Here is a 16,869-nt window from a genome sequence, read left to right on the forward strand (position 1 = left end):
GTTTCTCTTCCTATGACGCCACAGGAAAGTGCTCTCCCTAGGCCAACAATGTTCTCCATGTTGCTAAATCCAATGTTCACTTCTCTGGACTTATTTTATTTAAACTTTCAGGAGCACTTGACACAGTTGACCATATATTTCCATTTTTATTTCCTAATTTTTCTACTACTTTATTGGCTACTTCTTCTTAGTCTATTTTGCTGGCTCTGCCTTATCTTCTCAAACGCCAGATGTCAGGAAGATAGATTCTTGATCCCCTTTTCTTCATCCTCATTCAGATGTACGGCTCTGAAAAGCATCATTCTGCAAGGAAATTGTTGTTTTTTTTAGTTAAGACTTCTCTCATGAGCTCCAGACTCCCGAATCTGCCACATACTTGAAGTATTTGCTGGGTTAAGATACTGTGCAAGTTTAGTTTGGGCAAAAGAGAAACATTCAAGCAAATAAGTAAGTAAATAAACAGAAAAGCAGCACTCCTCTAGTGCTCTCTCCCCCAGTGAACAGCCCCACCATTGCTCTAGTGTTAAACTCCAGACTTACAACTATTCTTAATTCCTCACTTCCCTTTATTCTCCATGTCTGGTTGATTACCATTTCCTGTTGATTCTACCAAATCTTCCCACGTGGTCATGGAGGGTGATGGTTGTGAATAGTGGGATCAAATACACAAAAGAGGATGAAACTGCACACAGCACAGGATAAATCCACATCTCTGTTCTACTGACTTGTTTGTCTGGGACATTTTCTTCTCCTCTTGTCTGCCCATAATTCTTAGGCTTTTGCTGATGGGTATTTAAAGCCCATGGCAAACGTATGGAGTTTCCTGAGGCTCGTGGTCCCACCCCAGCTTCTTCCTACTATATAACCTGCCATTATCAGGCAGGTGTGGCTCAGAGAGGTTATAAGCTTTAGAATTAGTTTTCCTGAAGAAGTCAAGAAAATCAGCTGCTTGACCCAATCCTTTGAGTCTTCTGTTAATTGTCTTTGCTTGCATTCTATCTATGTTTGCTAAGCCAACCCCAAATCTTTTTTTGGAAGCAGACATGGTACAGATGTCTGTACCATGTAATAAGAAGATATTTGAGGCCTTTTTATTAGGCTTTAATTGTAATTTTTTTCTACCGAAAACAATGTTCTACCTAAAGTAATGTTCCACACAAAATGTCCTCCTGAAAATTTGCAAGTACTTTCCAGTGACCATCATAGCACAAGATGTACTTTCAAAAAGAAATGAAAAGTGAGGATAGATTCTTTAGCAATTTTACATAGATGTGTTTTGCAATGAGCAGTGGCCTGCCCTTCATCATGCATCTTTCAAGGAAGTGGTTTTGTTAAAGTCATCTCAGAAAAAAAACACAAAACAAAAAACCCCCAAAACTCTTGCTCTAAATAATTACCAGCATTTTTGTGGTAAAAAATGGAAACTAGAAATATTTTAATGACTGTCTTTGGGTAATATTATCATTTTCTTTGTGCTATTATGGGAAACATATGAATTATTTATATTTAACTTAAAATGGAGACTCCTGTCCCCAGACCATAGTCACCATTTACGATACACATTTTTTTCTGTACAAAGCTCATTTTAATAGGGAGATTATAAGGCTATAAACACTGGTTTTCTTTAATTACTATCCTATATTTTGAATGAGTTCCTATTAGGAAGAAACCTCTTTTCTGTCTGTTAAAATATTTACAACCATTGATTAAACTGAAACCATTAAGTGTGGGGAAATAATAATAGTTTGAATTTTAGTCTCAAGAAAAAAGAACAAAAGATGCACCTACTGTAGCTAGTTGTGGGCCAGGTGGGTTTTAGAATTCCATTTCCTTTCGGCTTTCCTAATTCCAGTTTTTTATTTTTGTTTAAGTGAACATTAGGCAGCCGATTATGCTGAGATGTTTAGTTTGGATGGTGGATTTCGAGCCTTCTGTATGGGGGTGATGTCCTTTTCTAATCTAGTTAACGGCAGGGAGAGACCCTGGGGAAGTGCTCTGGCTGCAGGGGTCCTGGGTTGAGTGCATCTCTGACACGCAAGCCTTGTGGTCAGCACCAGAGAACAACAGGAGGGGGGCCAGGAACTGATGGATGTACACATGGAGGTCAGTTTAGTGTTTCAAGGAAATTCTGCCTAGGAAACCAGAAGCAGCTAAATTAATCCTCAAGAACCACAGCAGTTAGAAACTGTTCTTGCCTGGTTGCAGAGTTGGTTTACTTCTCCCTCAGCTTCCAAGGTTTAGAAAAGAGTCAACGGCTGGCAGAAGCCTCTTGTCAACTTGTCCATGAACTGACCAGTGATGGACAGGAAAGTGCTAAGCAGGGAACAGTGGTGACTGAAAAACAGCTACTGCAACATGTTGTTGTCTCTATGTCCCAGAACCTGGAGTTGGGAGGAACTGATGTTGCAAGAGGTGGATGGTCAGCAGGCTGGAGGTCCACCTGGATAGGAGCTTGGGGTGGGCCTCCTGCCCTGAACCAGCCTCTCTTCTAGTGCCACCAGCTGACCTCCTTCAGATGATTTAGAAAAGGAAATATCTGTTCTTTTTCTTTATATATTTATCTTAATGATCTGTTCTAGCTGTCTGAGATTCTGATATTAATACATTTGCTCCTCTTGACAATGGCTTTCGAGTTAGTATTTTTAGGGACAAAATCTCTCTAATACAAATAAAAACTAACCAGGTTTCTATCAAAGCACTCTCTGATGTTGGAAGTCTAATGCGTTGCTAGGGAACCTGTGTCCCGTCTCTGGGATCTGGCCATGAAGCAAATCCGAAAGAGCCTCTAATTCATGGGGGATGAACCACAGAGCCTGCTTTCCCTTTTTCTTTCCTTTTTAAAAACTTTTTCTTTTTTGACCCAGAGGAAGAAGAATCACTTTCTATATACCCCAGTTATACATTTTTTTTTTCTGAATCAGTATTTCTTTAAGTTTTACTTATGGGATTTTAGTGAGGTGGGTTGGTGAGAACAGTTAAAGGGTTACTTACAAACACTATAAAAATGTGTAGAATTTAGTTCATAGCCATCGATAAGATGCTCTGATATAGACACAGCCACAGGACATGAGCAGATCATTCAAAAGCAAGGAAATACAACTAGTCAGCCAACATGCAGAAACTGTTCAGAGTTGTTGACTTAGGGTTCTCCAGAGAAACAGAACCAAGGTGTGTGGATGTGTGTGTGTTTGTGTGTGTGTGTGTGTGTGTGTGTGTTTGCATATTTATATTAGATAAACAGGCATATAGACAGATAGATCATTGATAGATTTATTATAAGGAATCAGTTCATGTGATTATGGAGGCTGGCAAATCCTACGATCTACAGGGTGAGTCTCTAAGCTGCTGACCCAGGAGGGCTGATGGTGTAGTTCCTGTTCAAAGGCCCTCAGGCTCCAGACCCAAGGAGAGTTGAGGTTTCAGTTCAAGTCTGAAGGCAGGAAGCAGCCAATGTCCCAGTTCAAAGGCTGTCAGGCAGGAGGAATTCCCTCTCACTCAGAGGAGGGTCAGCTTTTTGTTCTGTTCAACTGATCAGATGAGGCCCACCCACATTAGGAAGGGCAATCTGCTTGGCTCTGTCTACTGATTCACATATTAAAATTATCCAAAAACACCCTCACAGAAACACCTGGAATCATGCCTGACCTAATATCCAGGCACCCTGTGGCCCAGTCAAGTTGACACATCAAATTAACCATAATGATTGCTCAAAAGACTCATATTAAAAAGTAATGGTACTTTTTTAACCTTTAAACTTTACAATTTGAAAATGAGTGCTCAGATATATTGCTGGTGGAAGCCTTATTTACTTGAGAAAGCAAATTGACAAGAATCTTAAATCTTCATAGCCTTTGATTCGGAATTCTTATGTTGGGGAATCTTTCTAAGATAATACTCTCAACCCATGTAGAAAAATTAGATGTATACCAAAATCTTTATCACGCTGTATTTATAATAGTAATAAAAATAAAGGGAATGATCTAAGTTGTCAACTATATAAAAATGAATGATTACAGCTCGACACATCTAGACAATAAAATAGCAAAGTTCCATTAAAACATGAAGTCTCAAACAATGTGAAATGTGCTCATGTAGGTAAAAAAGCACAGTATTTTAATTACTATGTAGAATATGTATAAAAAAGACTAAAAAGAAATATGCCCCAAATATTAGCAAGCAGTTATTTGGTGCTAGTAAACCTATAGATGTCCACTCTTTTGTCTTTCATACGTTTTTATTAAAAACAAAGAACTTAATTTGATGAGTCAGCTCAGTTCAACTTCTTGTTTCTTGTTTTACTACTTAAGTAATATAAACAGTGTAAATCATGCTTTAAATTTAGAGAATGCTACATTGATGGGATTTTAAAAATCCTTTGCAGAATTTAGTTTAACTGGACCAAAACCGTTATTTTCTGATTATTTCATTTGGCAATGTTTTAGGACCACTTTTGTAAATGAGGTACTGTACTAGGGAACTTGTACACCAAAGATGAAACAGTTCTATAGATCTTTGCTTTGTATTGGGCCTTTACACATAAATGTATGCCAGAATATAAGGCTTTTATTAGGAGCATAGGGTAACAAACACACATTATTCAAAACGTTTACTTGTCCAAATAAGGAATACAACAATAGATTTTTTGCAAACTAAAAAAATTATGTTGCAAATGTTAAATCAATTTTTTCTTGTTCTTAGCTTAGCTTTAATATTCTCCTGGCCATAATCTTATTAAAATAGCAATACTTGGTAACACAAGTTACTTCTTTCTAACTCTGGCAGACTATCCTCCAGAGGAGATAGAGCAATGAATCTGTAATGAATGAAAAGGCTCTGACAAGGCAAAAGTCCATCTACTTGGGAGAGAAAAAAGAATTAGAAAAGCTAGTCCTAGAATCAAAGTTATTCTCCTTCACAAATATATACTGAATTTAGTTCTATGATTTTTTAGACCCAGTTCTCCACACTGCTGCCTTTGACAAATACTGGATCAATGCTGGGCCCCCATCTGGGTGGTGTCCATCTGTGGTCACGGCTGCCATGATACAGACCCACTGTTGGGGTGTTTCCATCTTCTCTCCACTTAAAGCATCGTCCACAAAGTGACAAGATCAGCCTGTGGAGGCAAGAGAGATATGAGAAGACTAGAACATAGAATAATAACAGTAATGATAACAGTTACTCCACGTAACTCATTTTGAGCCCAAGATTAACACATGAACCCCAAGCCTGGACCACATTCATGTTGGAAGCTGTTATCTTAAGCAGCTCTACCCACTTCCTTTTCTGTCTTCTTTTAGACACAGCTGCCTTTTCTTTTCTTTTTTTCCCCTAGTCATGCAGTATTTATTCACATTTCAAGCTTGATACCTACTGACTTGTGGTCACATAATAAGCCTCAGTAAGTTAATAAAGTCAAAGTCACTTCCTTATTCTGATAAGTTTCACATGACACGCATTTCCACGAGAACGTCTTCAATGCCTCAGAATCCATCTGTGTGTGTGTGTGTGTGTCTGCGTGTGTCTGTGTGTGTTGTGGGTATGGGGTTTCACTTTGGGGAGATGAGGAATTTCTGGAGATGAATGGTGGTGATGGTTCCACAACATGTGAATGTATTTAACACTATTGAAATGAACACTTAAAAATCGTTAAAATGGTAAATTTTACGATGTATATTTTACCAAAACAAAAATGTAAAAAAAAAAAAAGTAGTGTATTTTAACTTTCAATAACCTTTTGAAACCTAGAAATCTGTAGCACATACATATATATTTCTATAAATTTGTATATATGTCTTCAGCAGTTTTTTTACAAAACGGCATTCATGCTTTCATTCTGCCTTGAACAACCGTCTGTGCTTTATTATAAGCTCCAGCAGATGCAACATTGTAAAGGGTACAGGTGAGACTGTCCCTACCTCTCGCTAAGGATATTTTTAAACACGATTGCTTTTTAGACACGGAGGCTGCCTGAGTTCCAGAGATTCCTGTGACCCATTCTGGGCTCTCAGAGATCCTGGGCAGAAACCATGGAAGTCTGCACGTCCATGGCAGCCTCTTCAAGCTCAAAAGTTATATTAAACACTCCTGCAAACACTGACTGCTCCATGATATATCATGTCGATTACAGGATAAAACTAATGTTTTCATTTAACAATTGAATTAAAGCCAAGCTCCCTAAATACACACCAACTTTCTGCCTTTGGTTTCATATGTCTTGAGCATGTTCCAAGAACCTCTGAGGCCAGTGTGTCTCAGTTCATGAAGGGGTGTCCTACATGGATTTTGAGGGTCTAGATTCTAGAACATCCTCTTTCATTTGTAGGAAACAGTAACATCAGTGACAAAAATCTCCTTGGGGCAGGTCTCCTGCTGCAGCTATCTTCATATGAATACCTTTAAGGGAATTTTAAAACTGTGACAGAAAAGAGGAGCAAAACAGTGATTATGCCTTCTAAAATTGGATTTGTATTTCCAGACCTTTGTTACTATGGCAACAAAAGCAGCATCCTTGCAGCACATCAAGAAATGTATTTCATTCATAGAGTACTGTTAGTGGAGATTAAATGAGTTTGAACATGTAGAACACTTAGCACGGGGCCCAGCACAAAGAAAATATATAAGAAATGCTAATACTATTAACATGAAAATCTTGTTAATTCACCCAGGACTTACGGAACACTTCTATATGCTGTGGGTGTTTTAGACAATGTGGAAATAGAGGACCAAACTATAAAATATATACATTGGAACTTGCTATCTTTGGTTAGATATCAGATTCATAGTGTGAAAAGTAGGACAGTGAAAAGATAGGATAACATAAAATAAGGAAATTGCCATATGGTGGCAGATATTTTAATGACCATATACTTACTATATCCTGAGGACTTACTGTGTTTCTGACGCTGTGTTGAGCACGCATATGTGACCTTGTTCACCCTCTGGGAAGCTCCTTCATCCAGCGGGAGACCGAGGGTTGGAGAGACTCGGCTGCACCACTAACACGAAGGTAACCTTCCTGGCCTGTGTTTCCCACTGCCTGCACTCCCTCACTTTCATTCTGGTACTGGGCAGGCACTGGGCAGGTACTCTTCTCACCACGGCTCAAAGCCTTTGACTGACAATGCTGTGATATTATGATCCATAATAAGAAATATACATTTGGTCCTCCTCCCATTTCTGGCACAGAGCCCCTAAAACCTTTGGAATTTCCTAATTGATGGGAGTAGCAAAGGTGTCTTTTGTTCCTCAGGTGATTTTTGGGAAGCTGGTCACCAGGAGAACCAACCACGTGACTAGAGGGCTGGAACTTTCAGGTCAACCCCTGACCTTCATCTAGGGAGGGGAGAGGGGCTGGAAATTGAGTTCACTCCTCTATGGCCAGCGATTTAATCAATCACGCCTGTGTAATGATGCCTCCATGAAACCCCAAGAGGAGAGGGTTTGGAGAGCTTCCAGGATGGTGAACACGTGGAGATTTGGGGAGAATGGTGCACCTGGAGAGCGCGGAAGCTCCAACTCTTTCCCCACACCTTGCCCTAAGCATCTCTTCCCTCTACCTGCTCCTGAGTTATATCCTTTTATGATAAACGGTTAATCTAGCACGTAAACTGTCTCCGTGAGTTCTGTGAGTCACTCTCGCAAATTAATCTAATCAAGGAGAGGGTCCTGGGAACCTCCGATCTATGGCCGGTGGGTCAGAAGCACAGGTGACAACCTGGATTTGGGGTTGGCACCTGAAGTGCAGGGGAGATGGAGCCCTTGTGGGACTGAGTCCTTGACCTGTGGGATCTGATGCTGTCTCCAGGCAGATGGGGTCAGAATGGAGTTGAATCGTAGGACACTGAAATGGTGTTGGAGATTAAAACTCACACACACACACACACACACACACACACACTCACACACACCCCGACACTGGCGTCCGAATGGCAGATGTAGACATTTTTCCAGGACTTGTTCATTTGGGATATACCTCGTGCATCAGCAGTCATCTGCCTTAAGCACCCATCTCGTGAGCAGGGTTTTCTGTATCCTGGCAGCCCCCCTGCTTGAGCGGGAGGCGCTGGTGCTGAGGTCACATGAGTCCACTGAAGTAAGTCATGCTCGGTCTCCCTGTGTTCCACACTCATAATGTTAAGTCCATGTAAGTGTGTAATTGATGTTCTTCTCCTGCTACTGAAATTAATATGAACCAGGTGCCCAGACTTAGACTATTCGCGTTTCCCCTCACTGGGTCTTTTTTTCAATGTATTCACTTGAGAATTTTAGTAGAATAGGTAGATTGCTTTAACACACCCTTCAACATTTAAATTCCTATTTAACAATATTTACCTTCTGGTAGCTGCAGAGAAAGCTACAGAACGATTAAAATCCAAGGTTCACATGGACATTATAAGTCTTCACCCCTTTACCCTTGTTCTATGCATCACAGTTCTTCTGACAAAAAAGGGTTCTCATGGCAACTGTGATCAGAATTTCATTGTGGTTTGTTTGTGTATATGATTATGCCAGAGTTTCTTGAGGATGCCCTGGTTTCATGATTTCCCTCCTTGGATAAGAATCAATTTTCAATTTCCATCTAAAGATATTAAATTCAGCTTCAAATTCTATTTTATCCATTTGTTGGATGACAACTTTTCTGAGTCTCTGTTGGCAGAAATGAGTAGACGATAGTACCTGGTTTTCAAGCTATAGTGAGTATTAGAAGATGTAAGGTATAAACTTCCTATCTCAGGGTCTGACATCATAAGTGGTCTGCCTTATAAACAATAACTCTGCCACATGTGACTGTAGTTACAACGTTACCCCACTGATAAGAGCACGCTAACCCTGGCCTCTTTCACCTACACGGCAGAGATGGCTTATTTGCTGAGACGCATTTCTTGAATGTGCACGTGTATTCTAAGCACTTTTTATCGACTATCTCATTTAATCCCCAGCATAAACAACGACAGCCCTGGGATAGGTACTATTATCTCCCTTCTTACATGAAGGTCCCCCAGTTAGTAGGAATCCAGGAGCAGACATGAAGATAAGGGCGGTCCTGCTCCAGGGTATATGGTTTCAATCATTTTCTTGGTGCTGTCTCTGAGAGAATTGTATGTTTATTTTTATGTAACTGTTCCTGTTTTATTTGATCCCAATGTATAGGTCTCTCGTGATACATTTAAATTCTAGCTCAACTCTTCTATTGTGTACCTAATATCTCTACTTTCCTTAAATCATTAGCAAAATCAAATCCACATGCTGTTCAACTTTTACAACAATTGCTAATTAAAGGTTGTAATAAAACTTATTATGATAAAATAACCACCCTTTTATTTCCCACATTTGACATATCAGGTGATTATATAATAATTCTTTAAAAATAAAGATTCACTGATATTCTCTAGAATCTGTTCAATTCCACAAGATAAACTTAAAAAATGAATGCAGTGAAATCATCAGAAAATGAAATCCCAGTCTCAGCTCCAAGCCGTCTTTACAGTCCGTGCCCAGGACTCTTCTCCTGGGGTCCCCCCACCCTCCCCCACCCCAGGGGGCTGTACGGCAGGGAGCTGAGTTCTTTGAAATTCTCTTTCCTGAGGCCAGACATGGAAGCCCAAACCCTGCCCTCTGGGTGGGGCTACTCAAGGCTGACTTATACCCCTGAGTCCTTGGGGGCAGGTTGTAGGGTGTCCTCTGCCCCCTCCTCCCCCTCTCCCTCCCATCCCCCCTTCCTCCCCTCCTCCCTTCTGCCGTAGGTCTTCAATGACTTGTTACTTGGGATGTACCAAATGCATTCGGTATTGTCAGGTTCTGGTCATTCTAATAAGTGCATGATATAAATTTTAATATAATCCAAATGACCATCAATCCCCCAGCCTGTGACGTCATTCTTATTTGACATCCCAGTAAGATGGCCCTTGACTCCATCTCAGAAACTGTGAGAAATTCATCGTCTTCACTAACTAAAATTAAATTCGGGCATCTGTGTGTTTTAAAGCACCATTGCCCGCCCTGGTGGGTGCTGGCTTTTTCTCTTGCTGTCTCTCTCTGTCTGTCTCTGTCTCTCTCTGTCTCTCTCTCTCTCTCTTTCTTCCACCTCTTCTCTCCTCTAACCTTCAGAACCCCCCCCCCCCACCACACACACACACAGGCCAGCAAAGAAATCGCCCACACACAGCCTACCACCCAGCTTCTCTTCCATCACCCTCTGTTAGGCAGCAATCGGTCTCTATTCCCCGGAGGACTGGGCTTTGCCCAGGGCATCCTGTGAGGGAGTGGGTAACTCCACAGGTTACCAGAATGGGGCAGAATTGCTCAGCCGGAGGTCATGGGGATGCCCTGGAGACCAGGTCACAGTGGGATGCCCTCACTGAGAATGTGCCCGCAGGCCCTGGCGGAAGCTGTGACCTCAGTCTTCCCGCTGTCAGGATGAGGCCCCCAAGACCTCCCTTCCCTCTGTCCTCGTTCCCCTACAGGTGGGGGGTTTTCATGGTTTGAACACCCTGCCTGTGGGCCTCCTGCGCTTGCAGCCCTGCAGTGGATCAGCCTGACCCCAGAGAGAGAAAAAGGTGAGCACGTTTCTGGAAATAAGAGGCCAGTCACAGGAATGATGGACTAGAAGGACAGGGCTGAGCCTCCAAGGCCCCAGCCGGCCTCTCAGGTGGTCCCCGTCCTTGCTTCCTCTCTAGGTTGTCTGGGGGACCCCCGTTCCTGAGAGCCCTGGCTGTGCTGACTTTACACCTCTTGTCTCTTTCTCTCATGAGGGGCCTTCCCAGGGCTCCCTTTCAGGCCCTGTGTGTCACGTGGCCTGTCATAAGCCGTTGTGTCCCCACAAAATTCAAATGCTGGATCCTAACCCCCAATGTGATGATGTCAGGAGGTGAGGCTTTGTGAGCTCACGAGGGTGGAGCCCACATGATGGGATCAGTGTCCTTATAGACGAGAACCCAGAGAGCCCCCTGACCCTTCCTCCAGGTGAGGACATAGAGAGAAGACCTTGTCTATGAAGCAGGAAGAGGGTTCTCACCAGACACTGCATCTGCTGGGGACTTGATCTTGGACTTTGAGACTCTAGAGCTGTGAGGAATATATGTCTGTTGTTCAACTGCCCTGTCTGTGGTATTTTGTTATAACAGCCCAGATGGGCTAAGGCAGGCTCCCCAGCAGTAAAGGTGCTAGTTGTGATGTCCGTCTTTACCTGCCCTGAGCATTTGCCAGAGGAAGACATGAAATCCCAGCCGATGGCTCTCAGGCTGCCCCCTTAGCACTAGGAATTGTTCAAACTACCTCTGTGTTTATGCTATTGAGGAGACAGTGGAATAAAGAATCCTCAAACGTCGTTCAATGCTGCAAGGTGACTTTGATGGGTGCTGGAAAGGCATCGCACAATAAACTAACAGCTGTGAACCCCCAGCATGGAGCTGGACCCAGAGTTGCTGGGAAGCCGCGTGCCCCTGCTGGGAATTCATCCTGCTCTGAGCCTCCTCGATGCTCACATGCCCCTCACCTCGAGCAAAGCTGCCCTCGAGCTCGCTTGCCTCCCAAGTTTATTCTGCCCCTTTTCCAAGGGATGGGGGAGTAATTGTGAATTTCAGCTTATAAAATCCCCCCTTCCCTGTTGGCTGTAGGAACTAGAAAAGTAAGAGAACATGCAGAGTAAAATGAAGGAAAATAAACAATTTAGTTATCTCTACTGCTTAGTTATTTTCAGAAAATATTGGAAGATAACACCTCTGCGGATAATCAAGAGCCAATTTATAATCATAACACCTGCTTAAGCAAATTAAAATAAGTGCATAAGGGGGCTTCCCTGGTGGCGCAGTGGTTGAGAGTCCGCCTGCCGTTGCAGGGGACACGGGTTCATGCCCCGGTCCGGGAAGATCCCACATGCTGTGGAGCGGCTGGGCCCGTGAGCCATGGCCGCTGAGCCTGAGCGTCCAGAGCCTGTGCTCCGCAACGGGAGAGGCCACAACAATGAGAGGCCTGTGTACCGCCAAAAAAAAAAAAAAAAAAAAAAAAAAAAATAGTGCATAAGGTATGGCAATCAGGAAACAAAAGGTCTCTAGGGACCAATCATTGATGGATGCTTTTAAAAGAAACATCAGTATGACAGAAGTATTTCTGAATCCTGGTGGGTGTCCATCATCACAGTGTTTGATGGTCAGATGAGTTTGTCCTTGGAACTATAGTGGAGGAAAGGCTTTCCTCCACCCTCTTAGGTTCTGTGGCTGGGCCTGAAAATTAAACCAAAAAAAGACAGATTGATAGGAGAAGAACATTCATGTTTTATTCAATGTTAATTTTCTGTGTGTACAAGGGGGCCTTCATATATAAGAAATAAAAACCCAGAGAAGCAGATAGGCCTGACAAATTATATACCATTTTAACAAAGAATGAGAAATTTTGGAGACTGAAGAGACAAAGGAAAAAGAAGTTTGGGTTGTGGGTGGTAAATTGTGGGACAGTGACTAGGAGATGTAGGGTCGGGGGGGACAAATGGAAGATTAGGGCTATTTTAGTAAGTTGTTTGTACAGGTCCATTCTGGCATCGGTAAGAATGTCCTGCTCCTCCTGGCCCAGGGAGGGCCCCCTTCTCATGGGAATTTGATGACCTGCTTTTAGGTAGAACATGGGAGGTCAGAGAGCCCTTCTTGCATCTGCAAATACCCTCAGTTCAAAAAAATCAGTATGCCAATCCCACATATTTCAGGGTGGAACCCCTTCACCCCTGAATTATCACCCCATAGTTATAAATCAGTAGGGAGCATTGACCTGATCAGGGTAGTGCAATTTTCAGACCATGGCTCATTGACAATTAGGGGTGTCCAGCTCAGCTTCCTAGCTCCGCCTCCATAAAAAGGCTCTGTAAAAACCTGGAAGAATGAGGTTTCAAGAGCTTTGAGACTGGTGAACATGTGGAGATTTGGGAAGAGTGGGGGCTGGAGAGAGTGTGGAAGCTCGCACCCTTTCCCAACACCTTGCCCTGTGCATCTCTTCTATCTGGTTGTTCTTGAGTTTGTAACCTTTTAGAATAAACGGTGATCTAGGGAGTGAACTGTTTCCCCGAGTTCTGTGATCCTTCTAGTACATTATCTAACCTGAGGAGGGTGTTATGGGAACCCCCGATCTCTAGATGGTCAGGTCGGTCAGAAGCGCAGGTGATGTGTGACTGATGTCAGCAGTGGCAGGAGATAGAGGGTAGCCTTGTGGGCCTGAGCCTGTAACCCATGGGGTCAGACGTTACCTCCAGGTAGATGGAGTCAGAGATGAGTTAATTGTAGGACCCCCAGCTGGTGTTACAGAATTGCTTCACCTGTAATACTCACCCTGGTGTTGGAAGTGATGGGTGTTGTGGAAGACACCCCACAGAGGAATGTGCTTCTTCCCTTACATCAGCCACTCCCCTGATCCCCAAAACAAATACCTCTAACAAAGCATGACCCAGACGCCATAACGCGAGTGCCAAAAAGGACCCAGGTGTGTGTGTTATACCCTCGAAAATAGAAATTTTGCTTTTCAAGAGCTGCCATTCAGAACATTTCCTTGTTTCTTTTATTCCCGGTTATACATTCCCTTTGGTCTTGAGGCCCTGCAATAGTTCGCTGTGATTACTACTAGTGCATTTGCATCAATATTTTATTACAAACAAAGTGGAATGTCCCCTGCCATTTGCTTCAATAGAATCTGATCAGTCTTTAATTCTAAAATCAAACATTTACAGTTTTTGTGGCATTTTCACCACCCGTTCAACTCTATTACACTGAAAAACTCTTTTCTGAGCTCCCAGTTGGGGTGGGATATTGTTCTTGGTGTCCGTGTCGTCTGCCTTCAAGCAGCCCACAGTCCTAGGAATCACTAACATCTGCTGAGAGTGGCTGGGTACTGGGTGAAGTGATGTACGTGTATCAACCCATTTAACGCTCAGAACAATTCTAAGATGTGTATTAACAGAGAATGAAGGAGTAAATGCACAGTCCTGGGTACAGGTGAGCATTGTCTCTTGTCTGGTTGTCCATCGTAGCATTTTCCCCACCGCCAGCCCCCACTCTGTTCTTGTGGGGCATCTGTGGACACAGAGTTGAGTCTCAGACTCAGGGGGAAAGATGTGCAGTGTCCTCCCTGCCCTCCTTGGACTGCGGCTGTTGGTAAGAGCAGATGTGTACACATTTGAAGATATGCATGCAGTTCCCTGCCTCAGTCAAGGCTAAGACCTTCATGAGGAAGTCAGGAGCAAGGACACGAGTGTCATCACAGCTCAGAGGAGCGTGGACCAGTGGTGGAGAGGAGGGACCTCGGGACCAGGCCCTTGAGGGAAGATGGGTGCAAAACTGCCCTGGAAAGGAAGGGAAGATGCAGGAACTCTGACGTCAGGCCTCTTTCAAACCACAACCGAGCCTGTGGACACATTCAGAATCTCGTAGCCATTTCACTCTCATCTCCTTCAATGTCCCCCAAGGACATCACCCAGCCCCCATCCGTGGATTTGGGGATTACAGGACAACATACTTATGAGAAAAAAATTATTTTAAACTCTCTCTCTTATTTTATTGATCCTAATTCCATAGCAATGAATTAAATCATGGCAATGGCTGGTCATCTTAAATCAAAAGCACAAGGAAAGTTCAGTTATTTAAAAAGCACAAGGAGGTTGGAGGGGACACCTTGGAACACAAATGGTAAATTGGCTTAGTTATTGATGAAGGTCATTGCACCTTAAACATGTCAATGAATGCCATTCCATTGGGAAAAAGTGAAAGTATTTAGAGTATCATGTGATACCCTTAGGAAAACTGGAAAGAACTGTCAAGCCTGTGAAGTAAAGTGGTTGTGATGTGAGTGTGTGTTTTCTTTCCAGAGAGCTTAACACTGGAAGCAAGGCAGTTAGGATGGACACGGTGAGATTGGCGTGGGGATTTCAAAGGCTTTGCAGAAGATGAGGCGCGGTGATCGTGAAGGCGTGTGACAGAACGGCTTCCTGGAGTCTGCAGAGTGGTTTGCACAGAGCAGTCTGAGAAATCTTAGGAGTGGCAAAGAGCAGAAACCCTCCCAAGATAAGATCCGAGGCTAGTGGGGCATGCCAACTGAGAACTCGGTTTCCTTGTTCAGTGCTGGATCCTGAACCCAAAAGGCAGGGAGCTTGAAGGATGACTTCGCCTCAGCGGTTCCTCTGGGGACAGAACAAATGAGAACAGGGTGAAGATGTTGCATGAAGGATGTGAGTTAGCAATAAAAATACATTTCGAGGCACTAAGTGAGTCATTAGGGAGCTGTATCCCCTCATCTATACTGGCGTCCCCCCATTTTCTGAAACCTTCTGGCACTTTCTGTATGTATGGCTCTTTTGAGCATTTAATCATATATTAGATTTTATCTGTCACGTAAATGTTTTAGTGTCTTTCTTCTACCACCATATAAAATTGGTCTGTGTCCTGGGAGATTCGTTTAATTTTTTGGACGTAATCATCCATTCCTTCCTTGCTAAACCTCTGTGAAGTAAGCAGAGCAGGTATTTTGATTCCAACTTTCAGATAAAAGTATACATATTGAATGGAAGCAGGTGAGAAGCAAACAGAGAGGGGGTTCCCAGCAGGTCCTGCCCATCCGAACCCAACACTGAATCCAGATGAACTTGCAGTAAACACTCACAAGGAAATAAATGGGTCAATAAAGTAAGGTTCTTCCTTAAGACAGATTTTATGAATGAAGTTAGTTTTTGGTTAACCTTATTGGTCTTTAATATTTCATTTGTGATGTAAGAACCAAAATTTCTAAAATCATGTATATTTTCTCAAGGATATCTACCACTTCTTTCCCAATTTTTAGCTCTCTTTAAAGTTCAGAAGATGGTAGTTAAATACACACAAACACACACACACACACACACACACACACACACACACACATAACATAGAGAATAAAAATAAGAACTTCATCCGGCCCTATGAAATTAGAACTGGAAACATTTTGTCAAGTTGATATCGTTGCCAATAAATTATATCTCTCAGTGGAATTTTTAAAAATCGCTTCTCCAGCACAATTCTAAATGTCTTAGTAAATGTGCTTGTACCTCTTCCCAGGGGAGATTAATATTTAAGGTAATGGTGCCCACTCCTCATGACATTCTTGGGCAGAGGATATGAATGTGCCTTTTAAATGTAATTGTTGTACTTTCAGACACTTACTCCTCCAGACACATCCCTCAGTTGTTTCTTCCCTCATAGGTATTTGTGTCCCTGTCATTTTTACTTCTTTACCTCTCTTTTCCCATAATCACCTTTGATGTTCCCTTCTTTATTCTCGACTCTTGTCTCACGCAGCTTTGGTACCAAAGATCCATGTACTGATGTTTGCGGTCGCCCCGTGCCGAGGGCTCGGCTGCAGAAGCAGAAGCCATGGCTCCATCCTTAGGGGGATTCGGTCCAGGGGGGAGAAGCACAGCTCAGGAGGCTTCCACGCTGCAGTGCTAGTTACTGATCAGATTGCTGTGGTGGCTCAGAGGAGGGCCTCTCATTCAGGGAGGGGCGATGGATCTGGGGGGTAAACTTCAGGGAAGTTCTCTGTCTCAATGAAGAAGGTGCATGGGCTCACCTAGAAGGTCTGTGGGGCGGGATGGGAGGCGGGACCCCAAGATTCATCCCGAAGGAGGGGAAGAGCGATCCTGCTGTGTGCCCAGAACGAGGCACCTGAGTATGGGCATGAAAGGTGACATCTACCTGTGTCAGGTGTGCAGCTGGTGCCCCTTAGCTTCAAGCTGTCCACTGTCCACTGCTCAGTGATGTGGGCCTGAGCTCTGTGACCCCCATCCTGCTTGGCCAGCTGGCTGCATCGTGAGGTCTGCCTGCAGGGGGTGTGGAAGGGGACGGGTTAAAGGGACTCCTC

At 43.3% G+C, this 16,869-nt stretch overlaps 1 long non-coding RNA gene across 1 annotated transcript; it reads right to left on the minus strand.

Annotated features, from left to right (window-relative positions):
- Positions 1-257: 257 nt before the first annotated feature.
- On the minus strand, positions 258-8,361 carry LOC141277881 (uncharacterized). The gene is made up of 3 exons (XR_012329751.1): positions 8,335-8,361; positions 5,052-5,116; positions 258-303 (listed from the first exon to the last, which is right to left on the minus strand). It is a non-coding gene; the product is annotated as an uncharacterized lncRNA (long non-coding RNA).
- Positions 8,362-16,869: the final 8,508 nt, after the last annotated feature.

The sequence above is a fragment of the Tursiops truncatus genome, chromosome 2, assembly GCF_011762595.2.
Source record: "Tursiops truncatus isolate mTurTru1 chromosome 2, mTurTru1.mat.Y, whole genome shotgun sequence".
In the NCBI taxonomy this organism is placed as follows: domain Eukaryota; kingdom Metazoa; phylum Chordata; class Mammalia; order Artiodactyla; family Delphinidae; genus Tursiops; species Tursiops truncatus.